Source organism: Papaver somniferum, unplaced genomic scaffold (genome assembly GCF_003573695.1).
Source record: "Papaver somniferum cultivar HN1 unplaced genomic scaffold, ASM357369v1 unplaced-scaffold_15, whole genome shotgun sequence".
NCBI classification, from domain to species: domain Eukaryota; kingdom Viridiplantae; phylum Streptophyta; class Magnoliopsida; order Ranunculales; family Papaveraceae; genus Papaver; species Papaver somniferum.
In genome coordinates, this window is record NW_020624376.1 from 2,475,660 (window position 1) to 2,497,422 (window position 21,763).

The window sequence follows — 21,763 nt, forward strand, 5'->3', positions numbered from 1 at the left end:
AGAAGGATGTAGGAGTGAAATATCGCACATGTATATAGTTATGCGAAATAAAGGCGAATAACGTATGTGAGGAATAGTCTATGTCATCTCGCACATGGAAAGGTTCAAATGACGTGAAGGATGATGTCAGCAGAATCACGAGTAAGGTGTGAAGATCCGTGCGAGATACAGTTTATGCGAGAATGACGATTGTACATGAGCGAGTGTAACGCATAGAGATTCCGAAATAAAAGGATCTCTTAGCTGTCATCCATTATGTAAAACCCTATATAAAGGGGAGAGGGAAATATTTTTAGGGAGAGTTCTTTTTAGTAAGTGTGTGATACAAACTGAGGAGAGAGAAGAGAGATTTAGAATAAAAGATCATTGTAATTCTTTCATCAATCTTGTATTAAATCTTACTCATTCAATATTCAATAAAGGAATTAAAGATGATTACCTAGTTATTGGTCATAATCATAATCGGGGTGTAGTTGTAAGATAAACGACAACTACATTTTTGGCGCTAGAAAAGTTTGGTGGTAATTCCTGATACATATTCAAAGAATTAAAATGGTGAGAATTGAATCTACTATTGAACAAGGATCAATAACAAGAAGAAGTCATCGAATTGCCGCGAGAAGAAAAGATACAAACCCTAAGCAACAAACAGAGCAAGAAGAAGAAAATCAAACAATTGAAATTCAAGAAGTAGTTCCACAAAAAGAAATCAGAAATCATGATATTGATAACGATAGAGTAAGTGTGCATACTTCCCAAACTGATTCAACTGAAGAAGGGGAACAAAAAACTGGAGCTGAAGGGTTAATTGAACACAGCGAAGGAAATATAACAATGGTAGAACTCCGAAGAAGATTACAAGAACAAGGAAGAAGAGATGATGAAGAGCGTGCGAATTTAATTCGTCAAAATGATGATTTAAGAGAAGAGAATCTTCGGTTACAGAGGAATAGATCCAGAATCATCACAAGGTCAAGATCCAGTTGAAGTTCATCAAGCCAAAGTCGAAGCAGATCTAATCAAAATAATACCAGACGAAGACAACGCATGGAAACTATAGAAGAGAACATACAGGAGAATGACAATTTCAATCAAGATCAAGGAACAAGGAGATATGAACACCCACGTGAACTTCTTGGTCGAACATATGAAAGAGAGGAAGAATATCCAAGGGAAGGACAAAGGATATTACATGGAAGAGAACTAATGAGAGATCAATATAACCAAGAAGAAATTGCGCGTGCGAGAGAAGAAAATAATATAAACAGAAGAAGGGGAGAAATTGAAGATAGAGAATTACAGGAAATTTTACATCAAAATAACAATGATAATAGATTCAGATATTAGGCATCAACATGATCGCACAAATGACGAAGTACGGCAAGATAGAATGCTTGATGATACGCATAATGAAAAAAACAGGTGTAGGCGAAGAAAAGACGAAGTAGAAAAGTATGAGATACAGGAGGCAATTCTCCAGAATAGACATGAGAACATAATGAGACAATATAGGTTAAAAATACCTATGAGAGAAAACATAGATCACAGTTTCAATGAAGAAATCTTAAAAGAAATGGTAGAATTAAGAGAGATGATGACTGCAAATTAAAGAAATGGTGGAAGGAGACAACTAGCAGAAGCGGTAGAAGAAGCGGGTAAAACTCCCTTTACAAGGACAATTCAGAGAACAACCATACCATCCAAATGCAATTTGCCAGTATTTAGCAGCATATTTGATGGAAGTAGCTGTGCGATACAACACATAAAAGCCTATACCAGATCTTTGCTACAATGGGAAAAAAAATGATGCAGTCATGTGCAAATACTTTGCTGCGAGCCTAGCAGGAGAAGCTCTAAAATGGTTTGAAGGTTTACCTATATAACCAATCAGATCGTTTGACCATTTACAGAATGTGTTCTTAGGACAATATATAAGCAACAATACGTTGAGACTAGGGATAGAAACAACATTTGGACTGCGTAGGAGAACAAATGAATCCTTGCGACATCTAACAACACGATGGAGAGTTATGTGCAGTGAAATGGGGAGACGGGTAGATGAGCGGCATCTTATCCTTGAATTCGTCAACGCTCTCTTCGCTACAGATCTGTTATACACACAAATATTTTGAATTAAGGATACAATAATAATGCCAGATCTACGCGAATTACAGGAAGAATACATTGCTCTTGAATAAAAGCGAAGAGACATGGAATCCTACCCGATGGTAGTACAAGATACAAAAGGAGGAAATGCAAGCTTACTTCCTAGATTGACGAATACTGTTGCGAGTACTTCGCAGGGTAATCAGGGAAGAAACTCCACAGAAATAGAGCAAAAACTGGTGGCAATGGGTAGTGCAGACCAAATAGAATTTCAGAGGCAACACCAAAATAATACATGAGTTAATACAACCCAACAAGGAAACTATGGAGGTCAGCAAACACATCACAACAAAAAGACTGGAAGAATTGTATGGGAGCAAGTGCAATTGCCAAAATTGAACACAACCATTGATAAGATATGAGAGGCTGTAGTTTTGATGGAGGAAATCCCGGAACCGCACAATGTAGGATATGAACCCCCACCAGGGAAAAGGAGTGCAGAATTTCGTGTTTATCATAGATTTCACGGCCATACGATCAATAACTGTAGGAATGTAAGGAAAATAATATCTAGAATGATCGAATAGGGGAAATTAAATCACTTCCTCGCACAGCCGAAAATTTTACCACCACCACCAAGAGGAAATGAGTATGCGACAGATGCTGGAAAGAATATGCACATAATTGAAGTTGGCGCCAAAGCAAAAAATTAGTATTGCAATTCCATCATTCACTCATTTAAGAATATCGAATATTTTCATGACAACATCCTGAGCCGAGTATATGCGAGAGATGCCGAAGGAAGAGAGATATTAAACCTTACGAAGGTTTCACCTCTGAAGGAATGGAAAAAACAGGTTATATCGTTCAGTGCAGAAGAAATACCTGGAGGAGGAACAACGCATGAATGCCCATTGGTGGTGAAATTAGGAATCAACCCAAAACCTCAAGAAGATGATAAGGAAGAAGATGAAAGAAAACACATGGGCAATAAATAGAATCCTCATAGATACCGGGAGTTCAGTAGATATCCTATTCTATCATACGTACAAAACAATGGGAGGAAGAGATGATGAGTTGATTCCCTCGACATACAAAATATATGGATTCAATGGAACAACAAACAAGCCTAAGGGAGAAGTGAAAATGCGAATCCGCCTGCAAAATATGTCGACAGACATTCTTTTCTGTGTAGTAGATGTAGCATCACCTTACAATTCTTTAATTGGCCGACAATGGCTACATAGCATATTGGGGATTGCATCTACATTCCACCAGTGCATCAAGTTTCCCATGCCTAATGGAATCGGACAATGGAGAGCATAAATTGTCAAGAGATAGACATTGAAAGGTGCGAGGATCGAGAAAACAAGAAGAGAAATTGGAAACAGCAAATCAAAGAAAATCAGAGAGCAGAAAGATTGATGGTCGATGTAGTATACAAATTTTCAACAACATGCGAAGGGAATGACAATGCTACTTCTTTTGCAAACAAGAAAACAAAGCGAGTTATGAATATGGATTTCATGGAAGAGAGCAATAAGTAGAAGAATAAACTTTATTTCAGCAATAAAACAAGAAGAATCGCCACAAACCTATATAGCAAGGAACAATTTACATTTTCAAACAACAGTTCAAGATACTCAGCAATCATATACTAAGTGGACTCGCACTGAGGAAATCCAACATTTATCGCAGAAAATATGAATCTATTGAAGAAATGATGTATACCTTCCTCAAAGAAAAAATGAATATATTTGCATTCAAAATATGAAAAATTGAACGAAAAATTCGAATTTCATAGAATAATACTGTGTCAAGAAAATAAGACCTTTAAAAGAGGCAATAGAAAATGATATTTATTATCAGATAGACTGTTAACCCGAAAATGGCGTGCAACCTAGTTCGCATATATGTAAGAGGCAAAAGAATACATATGAATAAGACCTATCGCACGTCAAAATTCGGCACAACCTAGAAAGAATACATGACTCAAGGTAAGGATACACCGACCCCGGAACTTGAGTCATGGAGAATTGGGGCAAGAATAAATAACAAAATGCGCATCCGGGAAGAGGTGCCTTAAATTTCCAGTTCAAGTTATAATCTTGGATTGGCAAACAAAGGTAAGAAAATCTCTCCCAAGGAGTGCAGAAACTCGATCAGGGCGCCGAGGTACACGGTTGAGTCAAGAATGCCGGGTACGTATGGAGCGTATTTCGTCGTTCTTAACAAGTCCTGACTGTGATGCACTCGGTCCAAAGATACCCCACCTAGGGTGCGATCTCGGAGCCATAAACCCTATAGGTAGCGTATGCGAGATTCCGAAAACAACTGGTTGTTGAAATATCGAATGGGAAGAGCCATAATCTTAACCCGATAGAGGTAAGCTTCCTTGAAGGGGAAATCAGGGGGAAGATAAGGATGGCACCCTCCGTTAGGGAGCTGAATTGTGTCAAAATACGTAAATATCATGAGGCTTATTATTCACATGAGTATTATGACTTGTCATATTTACGCGATATAACCTGAAGAGGTAATAATACGAGAAAAAACAGGTAAGACGAGATCAATGGGTCGATACACTTTGGTGTAAAAACTTCCTGCGATTTCGTCGCATAGAAATAAGGCAAAATAATACCTTTACTCAGAAAGGAAACATAAGACCTACCTAGAAAGAAAACAATTAATATTATTACAATGTGTCGATTGGCAAGAGGCAAGAATGGGGATGCAAAGGAAATGCCAAATCGACTCATTTGTAATAACTCTATACATATGCGAGCAATTAAATTCAATACCAAAGAAAAGAAGAACGACATTCATTCAGAAAAGAAGAGTTTTACAACCGAAGAAGAATATACAACAAAAAATTATCTAAGGAATTAATCTCCACCATCTTGCTCAGCCTCAGAACCACTAGTATTTCCTCCATTTTCCTCATCTCTATCTTCCTCATCAGTGACTATAATTTCAGGAATGAACACGTTCTCAGGAATTTCAGGGAACTCATACTTGGAGAAAGGAATATTGTTTTCCAAACAAGTTCGCCTGATAGCATCTACACGAGCACGGCAAGCATCATTGATAATATTTGAAACCATGCGAGGCCAATTTTCCTTGAAAAGTTTATACTTAGAATTACGGGCAGCAAGTTCTTCTTCTTTAGCAGCTAAGCTCGCTTCAAGTTCCTTGATCCTTTCGAGATGATCTTTCTCCTTCACTGAAATATGCAGACAAACATGTTAAAACTGTGTAAGATATCGTTTCTCAAGAAAATAAATGAATGTTAAAGAACAGTGAAGAACCTTCAAAATTGGAAACAATGTCTGCGATTATTTCAGAATTTTCATCCTGAAGGCTCACGTTTACACCTAAGTTATTCCTAGCATTATTCAGAATTGCTGCAGCCCATCTAAATTCAGCATCACTTTCTATGAGAAATTTAGATCGAATTGAATTCTTTTCTTCGATAAGCATGTTTCTTTTATTCAGAGAGATATCTCGTTCCTTTTGAACTTCAATAAGAGATTCTTGAAATTTTTCAAGTGCTTTCGCACCATTAAGAGCTACTTTGTCCTTTTCGGAAATGAGTTTGTTCATCTTTTTTTCCAGTGTGCGGGACAATTCTCTACTTTCATGAAGCCTATTCTTAAAACTACTAAATGAGGTTAACATCCTCCTATGGTTTTTTCTAAGGGAAGCATGTGCTGATATTAACTCTTCTAAGATAAGATTCTCAAACCCTTGATTGGGGTAATTATTCAAAGAAGAATTGAGATGCTCTAAAACAATTTCAGCATCTGGAAGATTGGCGGCTTCATCTGAAAGGTTATACAAGTCTGCGAGTACAATAAAGTAAGAAATACGAATGAAAATTCATCGCATAAAAGAAGAAAAAGAGAATAACGATGATTACATACCAATGAGTTCATCATTTTTCTTGAGATCTTGGAGAGCGAATTCAGCATTACGCGAGCTCGCTTCCTTAAGATTAACGTTCTCTTGTTTAAGGCTAGAAGTTTCCTTCTTAATATTAGCATTTTCATTATTCAACTTACGAAGTATTCTTTCATAACCTTTAGAAAGTAAATAAGCCAAGCGAGCTCCCTACGAAAGCAAAAGGATTATTTTCTCTTCGAAAAATGCTACTAAAGAAAGGTTAGGAATAAAAGAAACAAAACTTACCACGGCACTAAGCGTAAATTGAAGATCAGGGTTTGTCGCAGAAGAAATCCCACGAAGAGAAGAAGATTCAAAATCAGAAGTAGTGCACAGATCAGAAATCATCTTAAAGGAGCGATCTACCCCTTCATGATTAACAGTAGTTAGCATATCTCGAGCGAAGAGACTTGCTAATTCTTTTTGATAAACCTCAACTGGAGTTTGTTCTTCAGGTTCCAAATCATCATCATCAACTGAATGCAAATCTTCTTCTTCGTCATCCTCTTTATATCTCTTACGTCTCTGTTCAAGATCATCCTTAAATGAAGACTTAGATTTAGCAACAGGTCTTTTCAAAATTTTCTTCCCCTTCTCTAGAGGCACCACCTATGCGAAGTTCCAATATAAGAAATAGAGGAAACAATATTGTCAAGACAAAAGAAATATTTCTTACCTTTTCACCCTGCGAGGTTGATGCATCGTGCGAGATCTTGGATTTCTTAGCCTACAAAATATATATATAAAAAAGTTAGAAAACAAGCTATGCGAGGAAGATAAAACTTGTGCAAAATTTATATACAACTTTCTTTAAATCATCATCGGAGAGCTTAAGTTCCCAAGGATGATAAGAAGAAAACTTCTCTGGAACAGGGATATCAGAACCATCTTCAGCTTTGCCCGAGATATAAGGACCTTCTAAAATAGCAGGACAATTAAGCCAACTTATATCATTGGATCTGCGATCAGTATTATTGGTCTTATCGTTCCAGTCGACATCTCGCATGATTCTATTTGCTTCAACAATACCATCCCTTCTTCTTAAGCTAACATCCCATTTGTTTATGATGCTCTTCACTAACCCAACGTAATAGTGAGTAAAAAAATTCTCAAAAGTATAATCAGAAGGATTGAAGGCTTTATCACGGCATAATTTATTTCGAACTTCATAATCATAAGAAGACTCCAAACCAGCTGCGCGACGAGAGTATTCTAGTATTATTCTAATCGCATCTCCATTCAATTGGAATATACCTCGTGCGAATCTACTATCAGCAAGAATCTCATAAAAAAGAGGAATTTCTGGGTTATACAGAGGAATCGGGAGAGTTCGAAGCTTCCCTAATGAAACTATGATCCTTTAATCGCTCATTTGCTCAGATTTGATCAGATCAAGATTGAGCTTAGATGAATATCTAGTAGAAGAAGGAAGAGAAAGTGTAAAACATCTTGAGTGCAGATCCTCTCTTATTTTAGTAAATTCCGCCTCCATCTTTTTGTTAGGAGCCATCAGAGAATGGGGATGAAGGTTACGAGATGATGATGAAGATTTGCAGAGAGAATGAAGAAAAGATGATTGAGAAAATTTAAAAGAAAGAAGAAAAAGATTGAAAGAAATATATATAAAGGATATGTCCTATTTTTCGAAATCTTTTCTCATTAATGCGACAAAACGAACGGATAAAAACAGACGGTTAAAAAGACGTGTCAAAAAATGAGTGGTTAAAAAGACACGTGTAAATAAAGAAGAATGAAAATACGGAGGGTTGTCGGCTAAACAAAAAATGGGAAGACAAACATATGCGATAAGAGAGGATAGAAGTTTCTCATATTGCTCACTCTATTGAGTACGCGAGATGAGAAGAGGCAGAATGTAGGAGTGAAATATCGCACATGTATATAGTTATGCGAAATAAAGGCGAATAACGTATGCGAGGAATAGTCTATGTCATCTCGCACATGGAAAGGTTCAGATGACTGAAAGATGATGTCAGCAGAATCACGAGTAAGGTGTGAAGATCCGTGAGAGATACAGTTTATGCGAGAATGAGCGATTGTACATGAGCGAGTGTATCGCATAGAGATTCCGAAATAAAAGGATGTCTTAGCTGTCATCCATTATGTAAAACCCTATATAAAGGGGAGAGGGAAATATTTGTAGGGAGAGTTCTTTTTAGTAAGTGTGTGATGCAAACTTAGGAGAGAGAAGAGAGATTTAGAATAAAAGATCATTGTAATTCTTTCATCAATCTTGTATTAAATCTTACTCATTCAATATTCAATAAAGGAATTAAAGATGATTACCTAGTTCTTGGTCATAATCATAATCGGGGTGTAGTTGTAAGATAAACGACAACTACAAAGGAATTATGAGACGGGTTTGTTTATTGAGGCTTCTGAAGTTGTTGTGGTGATAAATTGAGAAAATCAGAGTTTCAGCTCTGTGAAAGAAAGAAAAGAGAATTAGGGTTCTTGAGTCTCAACTACAGATAAAGAAGATGAAATTAAAGTCGTAAAAGTTCAATTAGAAGTGGGTTTGGATCGAATTAGAGACACAGGTTTAAGAACATCACAAATTTAATGGCTAGGGTTTTGAGTCTGAAGTCTTGGTTTAGAAGTCTTGGTTAAATAAACTTATGCATTGTCAGTTTATGCATTCCATGCTTTATCTAAGTTGTATTATGATTACTCTGTTGATTCTGTTGGTCTTTCCATGGTTTGGAAAGAACATGTAATGTTTTGTTGTCAATATGAATTGTTATGGGAAATGAAAATTTCCATGTTTGGTATATAGGATACGCTCCTTCATATTTATACCTATATTTTATTGTCTTAGAGTGGGTCACCATGGTCTTGGTGATATCAGTATCTAATGAGTGTGGTTAGCACGAATATTATACATTGTTTGGTGAAGGAGTTTGTCCATATACATGTTTGTTTATTTCAGTGCGGATATGCTCTTTCATATTTATACCTATATTTTATTGTCTTAGAGTGGGTTACCATGGTCTTGGTGATATCAATATCTAATGAGTGTGGTTAGCACGAGTATTATACATTGTTTGAAGAAAGATCTTGCCATATTTGTGTTTGTGTATCTCAGTGACTTGGTCACTATTTAATGTCTGGGAAAACATTATTGTTTTTCTTAGTCTTGCTTATGTTTACTTAGAGGTTAAATGTTAAATATTCCCACTTTCAGTTTTCAGGGACAGATCAGAGTTGCGCAACGAAAGCCTCAAGTGTTGACTTCGTTAGTTGGTTAACTTCTGCTATGTGTATAATGTTATATGTTGTATATGTAAACCAAATGACTATTGTATATATATAAATCATTTGAGAGAAGTTCTTGTATATTCATATTTTTGAACGGGGATAGTTTTGGGTTAAGTTTTGTACTAGATTTCTTAATTGAATGTTTAAGCATATGTTTTAGATTATTGGTGCCTCTTATTTAGTAAATCTTTTGGATTAGTCAGCTGCTAGCTTAGGGGGCACTACAGTGTTGGTATCCGATCTCACTATTAGATCTTATATGGGAAACAATAGGATTAGCTAGTGCCAGTTAGTGAACTGGATTAGTTTAGAACTGGGTTGGGATTGTGAGATAAATCTTCATCACTAAAATCTATCAATAATTAGAAAAGTTGTTTGATTGATTGATTTGTTTGTTTGGCTGTTTGTATAGGTAATGAAGTAAAAATTGTAGGGTACACCAATAACTTTAGCTAACCAGGATTTGAGAATAATTAATCTAAAAAGTATGAATACGCGGACAATTTAATACTATTAAGAATTAGTGAGATTAGTATTATTGACAAATCTTGAAAATCACATCGAAATTTACTGAACACTTTGACTTATACGTACAGTAAAAATTTTATAATTACGTAAATATTTATTGTATTTTTGGGACTCAATAATACTTGTAAGAGTAGTTAGGATGATTGTTCAAATATCGATGTTAATTAATAATAATAAAAATATGATAATAACAAGAATAATAATTATGATTAAATAGTTATGTGAATTTGATAGCGCCTAATTACAATTAAGTTCTGTAAATTATACTAATTACAAACTAGAGATATATGTCTTGCGTCTAAACTAGATAGTTGATATTATACATACTAGTCATTAGACTTAAGGAAGCGAGGACATAATATATAAAATAAAAAGACACTTGCTAGAAATCTTATGCCGAAATTGTCTTTGGGATAACAAATAATTTGGTAAATCTTTAAAATGAAACAAATATACGTGATGTAGTAATTATAGTATTCCGATGCTTAGTGTAATATTAGGATTAAAAGAAAAGAAATTAGTATATGAATAGGATCCTTCTTCGTAAGTAGATTCAATCATCTTTTGAAATGGAAAATTAGTGGGACGAACTCAAACTGTTAGAATTGAAATTAATATTATATTGAGCATAGTTTTAATTAAAATCTCAATAACAAATGTATGGCGATAAAATAATGATTAGGATTAAATGGTTGTTGAAAATTATTAGTTCCTATGTACGATTAAGTTTTGCAAAGTTAACTAATAACAAAATAGAATTACGTGTTTTTGTGTTCAAACCAGATAGATAATATAAGACTTATTAAGTAGGACTACGAACATGGGGTCACATAAAGCACAAAATTAAGACTAAACTTGTTAACAATCTTATACTCAGATTATCTTTAATCCAATGAATGATTCACCACATCACTAAATTATTCACATGACGCGATATTTATATTACTTGAATGCTCAATACAAAATTAGACTTAAAGGAGGATAAAATTGTCTACGAATAATATACTTATTATTAGTACCAAAACCTAAGGACTACTAGGATATAATATAATTTTAAATTTTTATGCAGATTTAATTTCAAAACATATAAAATTATCAACAGAAATTACCAACGCCGGACTTTAACAAGATATAGTACGAATTCGAGATGAATATCAGTCCTTACGTGAATGTAGAGTTATAGTTAGAATATTAAGGTTTAGTGTACTAACTGCTCTATCAAATTAAGAATTATAAAGATGACAAAATAATAAAGACAATAATTTTGATAGGATGAGAAACTAGTAATACTATATAATGCTAATTACTATAAAATTTAGAGTTGTTGGGAATATCATTTAGGGTAACAATTTTTGGATAGTAGTAGCAAAATGTAATTTTATTAATAGTACAACTTCAGGATTACTTAGCAATAATATAAATTTAAGGAAGTGCATTTAGATCAAATCAAATCTAGTATTAATAATAGAATTAAACTTGGAATTTTGATTAGTTGCGACTAACTTTATTGGTCTAAGAAATAAGAAATAAATGTAATGATGATGATAAAATATTAATACCAAATAACTATGAAAAATTGTTAGCGGTTATTTATTTATATTAGGTCACAAAATGAAATTAAAAAAAATAGATAGATTGGAAGTAATAATAGTAATATTTGGATAATGGATATAACGGTAGTAGAACAAAGATAACATATTAAATAATATCATACATTATAAAATTAATGTGAAATCGAATTTGGAATATTTGTATTGAATAAATAAATAATTCAGATAACTATGTTGCTTAAAATGTTGTGAAATGTGTAAATAAATTACGAAGTAAATTTATCGGAATTACACTAGTTAAAACAGAAGTTAAAAACTAATTAATATTAATAAAATAAAATTAGCACTTAGTTAATCGTGATAAGTTTGCACTTAGCTAATACAACACTGGGAATAGTGAGGTGGGTAATTCTTGTGTGTTCCTGTGATACTTGTTACGTAGGAAGGCATTGTCAGGCGTCGCGAACCTAGACAGGGCAACTGCATTCTGGTATCACTAAGCATAGAAGGAAAACTTGCTTCTAATAGAGAATTGATAGATCCAAAATTTTACTTAGAGACTTTATTCTAGAGTATGTTTTCTCGTAATTAGAACCAGTGACTTATTGAAATAGAAATTAGTCTATTGAACCCAGAGCCACAAATTGTAGTTTTAGAAAGACATATAGGTTTGTGTTTTGTTTTGTTGTCTGCGCTTAGACAAGAGATGGTACTTTTCTATAAGGTGGGTAGTTTTGAAGACTAGAAGGTGGTTTAATTTTCGAGGACGAAAATGTATAAGGTGGGGAGAATATAAGGACCCTCAAGCTCGTCAATGCTATTAGACTGGTCAAGAGCCGTCTTAGCCGATAATGACTCGATTAGTTTAATACGAACGCTAATTAGTAGGAATTAATCTACCAACGATTTAGATAAGAAACTAGTATCATTATATAGAGCTCGGAAAGTTACGCGGAATGGACTACTTGAATGTGTCAATCCGGTACCAGATGAAGAAGATATCATTGGATTAACATGAAGGGTAAAAGCGTCTTTTTCTCGGGGTATTGTGTGGCTGCTTTAGCATGTTGCCGAGTGTCCCAGTAAATCTCTCGTTGATTTTACTTGCCAAAACCAGATCGAAGAAAAACGGTTTCTTCTTATCTTTTCTTCCTTCTTCTTTCTTCTCGTTCTTTCTTCCTTCTTCTGCTCCTCCTCTGTTATCTCCTCCGTCGATTTCCGAGAGATGGAATTGGGTTTTGGTTGAGGGAATTAGTTGGTGAATCTGTGTAGATATGACATGCAGTTGTTGTGAATTAGGAAGAAGAAAAGATGAATCAGAGTTAGGGTTTCTGCCGATAGAAATTAGAATTCGATTTATGGGATGATTAAGAAGATTGAAGGATGAGTTTTGAAGATTATGAGTTGAAGAATAGGTTAGTGATGTTGATTTGAAGATACAGTTACAAAGAAGTTAAGAAGATTGGAATTAGAGTTTCTCTGAGAAGATTTAGAAAGTGAAGCAGATGCTATTGATAAATGATTAGGAGTGGGTTTAGTCGATTTAGGAACGGGGTGAAGTTAATTAGATGTTGGAGTGGTTCTGAAGTTAAATAGAGGATTAATCAAATAGTTAGGGTTTCTGTATTTTTGATTTGGAGCTTGATTCTAGTAAGAATTAAAAAGAATTAGAAGGAATTATGAGACGGGTTTGTTTAATTAAGGCTTCTGAAGTTGTTGTGGTGATAAATTGAGAAAATTAGAGTTTCAGCTTTGTGAAAGAAAGAAAAGAGAATTAGGGTTCTTGAGTCTCTACTACAGATAAAGAAGATGAAATTAAAGCCGTAAAAGTTCAATTAGAAGTGGGTTTGGCTCGAATTAGAGAAAAAGGTTGAAGAACATCACAAATTTAATGGCTAGGGTTTTGAGTCTGAAGCTGTTAAAGAAGTTGGGCTTTCTGTGTCCCAAGAACAGTTGATGCTGATGAATTCAAGATGAAGAAGATGTTAATTGTGAAAGAAGGAGATGTATATAAATAGTTGATTAAAGATGAGATGAATTATCAGAGTAGATTGAGATAAATAGTTGATTTGTAAGTTAATAAAATTGCAGATGCAGACCAAAGGTAACTAAAGATAGTAGCGGTGTGTGTGGTTGAGGATTGGAAACTGCATTTCCAGGTAGACTTTGTTATCTTTTAAATCAATTTTGAGTTATAATTTAATGATATGAATTGATGCTTTGAGTTAGAATTGTAAAGTTAGAGTTGTAGAGTTAGAAAGTTAAAGAGTTACAGATGTGTCAGAAGGACCCTTGGCTTGTCTGTCTGAGATTATTCAGTCTGATTCAATATTGTTCAGCTGACTCAGTTAATCTGACTGATTCGAGTTGACCCTGATAACCTGAGTTGAACCTTGTTGACTCAGCGAGTTCCCTGTCTTGACCCAAATTGACTCGGTGGACCGAGTTGGACCTTGACCCTAGAATTCGACTGACGTGGACTGTTAGTTGACCCTTTTGACCGTCAGTGACCGTTAATAGACTCTTTTGGACCAGGCCTTAGTTTAAGGAAATGAGTTGTCGGGCTTGGGCTTATAGTTAGTTTCTATTATGATGATTGGACTCTTACGGTCTAATTTAACCTTTGATTTCTTCTACAAGTTGTGGATGTTCATAAGACTTGGCTAATAGACTATAGAACCAACCTAATTGAATTAATAAACCTTTAGATATGCAAGAGATGGATAATGAAGATGTGTTAAACCACAAATGGGCTTAGAAACATTAGATAGGCTTGTATGATTCTTGTATGAGCCTCTTAGCTAGATTCTTAGACTTCTTGTGTTATTAACAGTTAGTCTATATTAACAACGATCGATTCAAAGGATGAACCAGCAAATCGTGGATCTCGAGGTAGGCGAGGCTTGTCATCAAAAAAGGTGGGAATAAATTTGACTCTTTTGTAATCAATGTTGTTTCTTTTACAAAAGTCTTTGTTTAATAATTTTATGCATTGTCAGCATTCCATGCTTTATTTAAGTTGCATTATGATTACTCTGTTGATTCTGTTGATCTTTCCATGGTTTGGAAAGAACCTGTAATGTTTTGTTGTCAATATGAATTGTTATGAGAAATGAGAATTTCCATGTGTGGTATATAGGATACGCTCCTTCATATTTATACCTATATTTTATTGTCTTAGAGTGGGTCACCATGGTCTTGGTGATATCAGTATCTAATGAGTGTGGTTAGCACGAATATTATACATTGTTTGGTGAAGGAGTTTGTCCATATACATGTTTGTTTATTTCAGTGCGGATATGCTCTTTCATATTTATACTTATATTTTATTGTCTTAGAGTGGGTCACCATGGTCTTGGTGATATCAATATCTAATGAGTGTGGTTAGCATGAATATTATACATTGTTTGAAGAAAGAGCTTGTCTATATTTGTGTTTGTGTATCTCAGTGACTTGGTCACTATATAATGTCTGGGAAAACATTGTTGTTTTTCTTAGTCTTGCTTATGTTTACTTAGAGGTTAAATGTTAATTATTCCCACTTTCAGTTTTCAGAGACAGATCAGAGTTGCGCAACGAAAGCCTCAAGTGTTGACTTCGTTAGTTGGTTAACTTCTGCTATGTGTATAATGTTATCTGTTGTATCTGTAAACCAAATGATTATTGTATATATATATATATATATATATCATTTGAGAGAAGTTATTGTATATTCATATTTTTGAGCGGGGCTAGTTTTGTGTTAAGTTTTGTACTAGATTTCTTAATTGAATGTTTAATCATATGTTTTAGATTATTGGTGCCTCATATTTAGTAAATTTTTTGGATTAGTCAGCTGCTAGCTTAGGGGGCGCTACAATCATCGTCTTCGATGAGCCCTTCAAGGGCTCTCAATACTTGTTGAAACCAACCAAGTCCAAGCAATTCTTGAATTTGATACTTGATGAAACATCTTATCATTATGACTCCGACGAGGATGATGGGTCAATGGTGCGTGTCGTGAGTGCAATAATGAAATCACTTATTTCCACACAATTAACTGGTAATATAATGGAAGTAAGGATCGTTCCCAGGAAGAACAGGGAGCTTTCAGTTATCAAATGTCACAAATAAGAGGATTTTGTTTATAGGTTGTAAATGAAGCAAAGTAAATAACACGACAAATTAGTTAAGATGTAATCAAGGATGAGAAATATGATCGAGGAATCCTTCTTTGGTACTAAACTTTCATCAAAGTAATATAATTATCTATCCGTAATTAATCATAGATTATCACCAAACGTAGGGTAACAGGAACGCTTAGCTACCCCGAAGACTCCTAATATCACCGGATAACAGGTACGCTTAGCTATCGGGTTTTATCCGTCTGAGCCACCTTGAGGTACGCCTACAAGATGTAACTCAATGAATGCTTTAGGTTCTATGAATCTAAGTTCGGTCCTAGCAGTTAAACTCGGTACGATCAGTTCACTTACTAGTATTGTTCCTACACGCGATTTCTGCACAGAATCCCTCTGCAACGTCTAATGTTTTCTACTTGTGTAAGGGTTATTCAACAATTACGGATATCCTAACCCATTACCAGCAACATATCAATTAAGGGATTAGTTTAATAGGCCTCCTAAATCAATCAATCAATCATAAATATTCATCATAATAGAAACAGACGATAATCATATGAAGAAATCAAAATAGATTCATATATTAAATCAAATCATGTTTAGAACTTAGAATTAATCCTCAATCAAATAGGAATTTAGATACTCATGGATTTAGTAAAACCCATGATATACATCAGAGATACTAAAAGAGAAATAGATTTGGTAATGGAAGAACCCGAAACCCTAGCTTTCGCTCCTTGTCTTCTTGTCTCTACTTTTGTATCTTCTTCCAAAAATGTCTGTTCGGAACTTGAAACTCTCTTGAAAATATATTTAAGCATACTTAAATATATCCATAACAATATTTGGGTTTGGAAATACTTCGGAATTAAGAAAACCAATTTTGGAAAGTATTTTCGTCACTTCTTTGAGGTATGGATCAGTCACACCCTCTTCTCAGACGTAAGTAAAGATTGGGCCCTATTTTATTGAAACGGTTTTGCCCATAACTTTTGCATACGAATTCGGAATGACCTCATTCTTTTTGCGTTCTTTTCGTCTCTTGATTAACCAAAATATAGATTTGAATACTCCTGAATTTGATCGAGTTCCTCCTAGTCATTAATCCAAGCTCACATTTTACGTCCGCTTTAGCAATCTTTTCGCTCTTTTTGGATGATTCTAACTAAATAAGATAAACAAACAAAAAAACAAGAGTAATACAAGGTAATATGAAATAAACATAGAAAATACAAGCATGAAATTGATAAAAAAAAAGTATAGTAAATTATGCACTTATCAATCAAGTGTAGCATTCTTGGGATAATATATCAATTTTGATGAATGTAGCAATACTCATATCAATCTTGATAATTTAATTGATCAATCTTCATAAAAATCATTGGAGGATGTTATGGAATTTTCGTATACTAATGGAAATTTTGTTAATATATCAGGTACCCTGTGTTTAGCTGCTAACGTTGGTCCTAAATCAACCTCCAAACTGACATGTCCTTATTATAATATTGAGGGTCACGGACTCACACAATGTTTCAATTACAAGCACAAACTAAGGTATGTCAACAAACTGCAACGAAGGGATGGTCGTTTGGAAAATGTGCTCAAACTTTTTCAAAAGTCCAATCTTGAAGTATGCAAAGTGTACTCTTTTTCTTCTAAAAGATTGATTGATTCAAAGGTTAAGGTAAAATCACAAACGAAGAAAAGAGTCTGGGATAAACGTCCCGTAAAGAAGGATATTGCATATTCCGTGTAGGAACCTAGTGGTGAGAACTCTAATGCTTACCTCAACACAATTTAATTGTGTTGAAATGTGCATCTTGTCTCATGTGCCCTGAAAAGAGATAAGAACCGTGCACATCAGGGCTTTGAATCAAATTTGAATATTATTACTTGGATATCCATCTCTTATTTGTTCATCTTAATCGATGTCTCAAGTAATCGTATTGAAAATTTTGATCTATATGGAAACTTAATGAAGGATAAAAGTGAGATTTCATCCTTCTTAGGTTTTATGTATCTTCTATAGTACGTGAACCCTTGTTGTTCCGAAACCCTGCATGGTAAATATGTTCTACTTCAAGGCCCATGTCTCTTTCGCAAGAAGTCTTTCTTGTTGAGCAATATATTCACAAATCCATTTAATTCATACAAATTATGGAGAATCCAAATACAACATCTTCTCGTGAAACTTATGTTCTAATAGTTGTTGATACTCATCCAACAAGAAATGAACAAGAGATGTCCTTTCCTTTGACTCATCTCGTCAGACGAAAAGGAAGAATAAAAAGAAACCTAGAGAGAATTGCTCAAATCTGAAAAGATTTGAAACTCTTCAGGAATAACTTAGGAAAACCAAGAAGGAGGTTCAGGGACTGAAGAAGATTCTACAAAAATCTCTTAAACTAAAAGAACCACTTGTCAATAAACAACCTACCAGGTTTAAAGGAACTAACTCTTTCATGTCATGAACTGTATGTTCCTATACCCATCGCTGATAAGGAGTTTGGATACGATAAAAAAAAATCAAAGATTTAAAATACTAGGAAACTTCTTGTGAGAATTTATTCTTGCTTTTTAAGGATCACTAGGATTTGGTATAGCAAAAATTATGATCTTACAAACTATTTCCAACTTTTTTCATCTTGCATGTTTTAGATTTATTTATTGAAATTCTAGAGTTTTTGGAAGATGAACTTGCAGTGTGTAAGCATTATTGGTTTAATATATTGCAAAAGTCTTATGAGACATATGTGTCCTTTACTTTTTGTAAATTGAACTGATATCTCATATATGCTCAGAAGTTAAATCTATTATGTTTTTTGTAAACTAAAAATAGAGTAAACTCTTTGAGAATTTTCTGGCAGTATCGATATACTCGTGATCACACTTTTGTGTTATTACTACACTACATGCTCCGTAATATTTTCTTATGTTGAGTCATACCGATTAAAATTATCTCTTTGGCATTGAGATTAATTTAAGTCGATATTTAGGATACAAATCCATGTGATTTGTTAATGTTCGACAAAATCCTTATTTTTCACTAAAGTAAGGTTACTCATGTTGTTCTCTTGGGAATGACATCAAATGGGGGAGAGTTCCTAAATGAACAGGTGATTAATTGCTATATCTTTGTGGGGTGCGTGAATGCGGAATTTACAGGGGATGCTTATATCTTAAGTCTTCTAGATGAGCGCTAAGTATTTTCTTACTATGTGATATCATCTAAAAAAAGTTTTTATGTAACTCTCTTTAAATATTAAAGTATCTTTCTGTTGAATTCATTATGATCCCATTATTTTCATACCTTTGCCAATTTTTATTGAAAAAGAGGGAGAGAATTAATCAGTAGTTTGGCACTATATACATATGGTTTACGGATCATTATGTAAGCGGGAGTGAATTAATAATCTATATGTTTTACCTATTATGCAAAAATGTAAGTATTGATTAAGGGGGAGAAACATATCACCGTAATATTACTTCAAAGTTGTGATACAATTGAACTTTGGAGAAGATAATAATACTATGTTTCTGTATAACGAAGATTGAGAATATTTGTTTTCAAAGTTGTTATCACTACGGATCTTCAACAACAACGATGCTGAGTTGACACGTTCAGAATCATTGCAACTTGAAGTAACGAACAATTCAAAGAGTTGAAGAAACCAAGGAACTCAAGGAATGATGGATTCGAGGATTTTCTTTTGAAGCTTTATTTTTTTTCCCATATGTATTGATAATTTTTTCACTAAAATTGAAAAAAGGGGGAGATTATCAGAGCATTGCTCAGTCGAACTCACAAGTGTTTCTATCTCAAGCTTATTGTCAAATTTAGTTGTCAAAACTATATTTTGATTTCTAGTCTACAATTAGTTAAATCTCAGATTATGATAGATGTGCATTTGAGAAAAGCACATCACGACAATCATCATTGCGTTCTACCGTTTGAAGGCGAAGATCAACCGAAGCTTTTGGGGAACTTCTTCAACAAACAGTAAGTGAAGACTGAACCACCTATTTCTCAAGTTATATTCATCTTTATATCTATGAGACGTTGTCGCGTAACTAATTAGACTATCATAAGCATATCAAGAATTTCGAGTCAAGTTTACCTTGTAATTATCTTTCGAAATATGACTAAGCTTAATGAATATTTGTTCAGACTTAATGAATTTCGGTTAAGAAAAATTTATTGTTCGCAATCAAAATCATGATTCAAGAATTATCATTCGAATATAGCCTCGAACACTGATATGTGTCATTGATGTTATTTGGAAATGTTTCGAATTGATTTAGAGAGAAATATAAAACTAATGTAAATTCAGATTTAAGACAGTATACATACCAGTCTTATAAACTGGGATAACTGTTACAAGTCTGAAGGCGCAGTACATGTACTCAGTACACGTAAAAGAGTAGCATGCTATATGACGACAAACAGATTTTTGGTACGCGTACCAGTATGCACACCTTAAAAAGTCTGTGAACTCGAATCCGGATCGATAGGAAAACAAGTACGCGTACTAGAAAATAAAAGTTGGTCCCAGAACCAGTTTTGTATACATATTGGTACACGTACCAAAAAAGTTCTGTGAACTCCGGAACTGGTTATTTTCTTAAGGTATCCATATCAGTACACGTACCGGAAAAGTTTTGTGAACTCCGGAACTCATACCGATACACGTACTTTGACTTAACTGTTTAGGAACAGGTTAAGTATTTGTATCTTGTACATCTACTTATTGTATCAATTAAATTCATATGCACATAAAATTATTTCTCCAAGATAATTAGCATTTGAATAATCTCTAAAGGAACTACAGACATATTTAATCACATAATTGTGACTTAAGGTAAAGTCCCAAGTGTTTATGAAAATGCTCAAGATTATATATAGTTCAGTTGGATAGTTTCGACTAACCATTCATGAGCGTGGTCTAAGTACACGGTTCGGTTACCGTTCATCCTAACCAGAGTGTATATCTTGTTATGTTAATCAGATTCAAAGATTCATCTGACGGTGGATATTGTTTGCTTGGTTCCAAAGCTATCTTAGCTTAAACCTAAAAAAAAATGATGCTTTAAATGCATATAAAAGGGGAACCTCAAACAATTGGGATCTTTGAATCTTGACACTACTTTTTGGTGTGTCATAGTTGTAACTAGAGTCGTCATGTTCCTAAAACCCTTTTAGGGTTTAACGACTACAAAGACTTCATAGGGATTCGTGAATCCAGGTACACCTATTGTTTATCTGATAGCTCGAGTATCCAGATCTTGTTAGATTGTTGAGTTGCTCACTTGAAAAAGATAGATATAAATCATCACATTTCTCTTCGTCTTAGACTTTGTTGATTCCCCAAGTATAATATATGTGAGGAGAATAATCTAGGCTGCTATTCGGTAAGCATAAGTCTGGATTTAGAGGTTAGTTAAAAAATTTCTATTGCTATCGATTTCCAATCACCTTGATATACGATCAAAAAGGAAACCACACATATAGGATTATCTGTAGGAGGCGGATTGGTTGAAAGTCTTCAATTAAGTTGAAGCAACTCTTAGGCTATAAAGGATGTCAACTAAGGGAATCAATTGCGATGAGTCCTGCTGGGATTCAAGAGGCGTAAGGGGCGCGACTATAACTGAATTGTTGTGAGGGTTTAATTCGGTCTCAACTACATTCCATTCCAAAGTTAATTGGTAGTAGGATAGTGTCTGTAGCGGCTTAATACAGTTTTTTGTTCAATCTGAACTAGGTCTCGGGGTTTTTCTTCATTTGCGGTTTCCTCGTTAACAAAACTTCTGGTTATCTATGTTATTTTTTTTTTTCGAATTATATTGTTTATCTTTATAATTGAAATATCGTATATTGTGCGTTAATCAATCAAAGTAGATACATTCATCCTTGTTTGTTGGATACGACTTGATTGATACTTGGAAGTTGATCTTTGGAATCACCCAAGTACTCTCACATGCAAATCAGATTCACGGACTTGTCTCGGTAACTTTCTGATTGTGAGAGAAAGAGATATATCTCTGAATATTATTCCTTGATTGGGACTCATTAAGTTGAACTCTCAGAATTATATTTGAGTTTTTTCATATGGGTTGCCTACTGTTTATGGGTGAAAATCGTTTCTGCTGAGTTTGTTCGTACGGGTTTGCCTACTGTTTATGGGTGAAAATAGTTTCTGCCGATTTCATTAATTTCGGTAGGTGAGTGAGAAACAAATC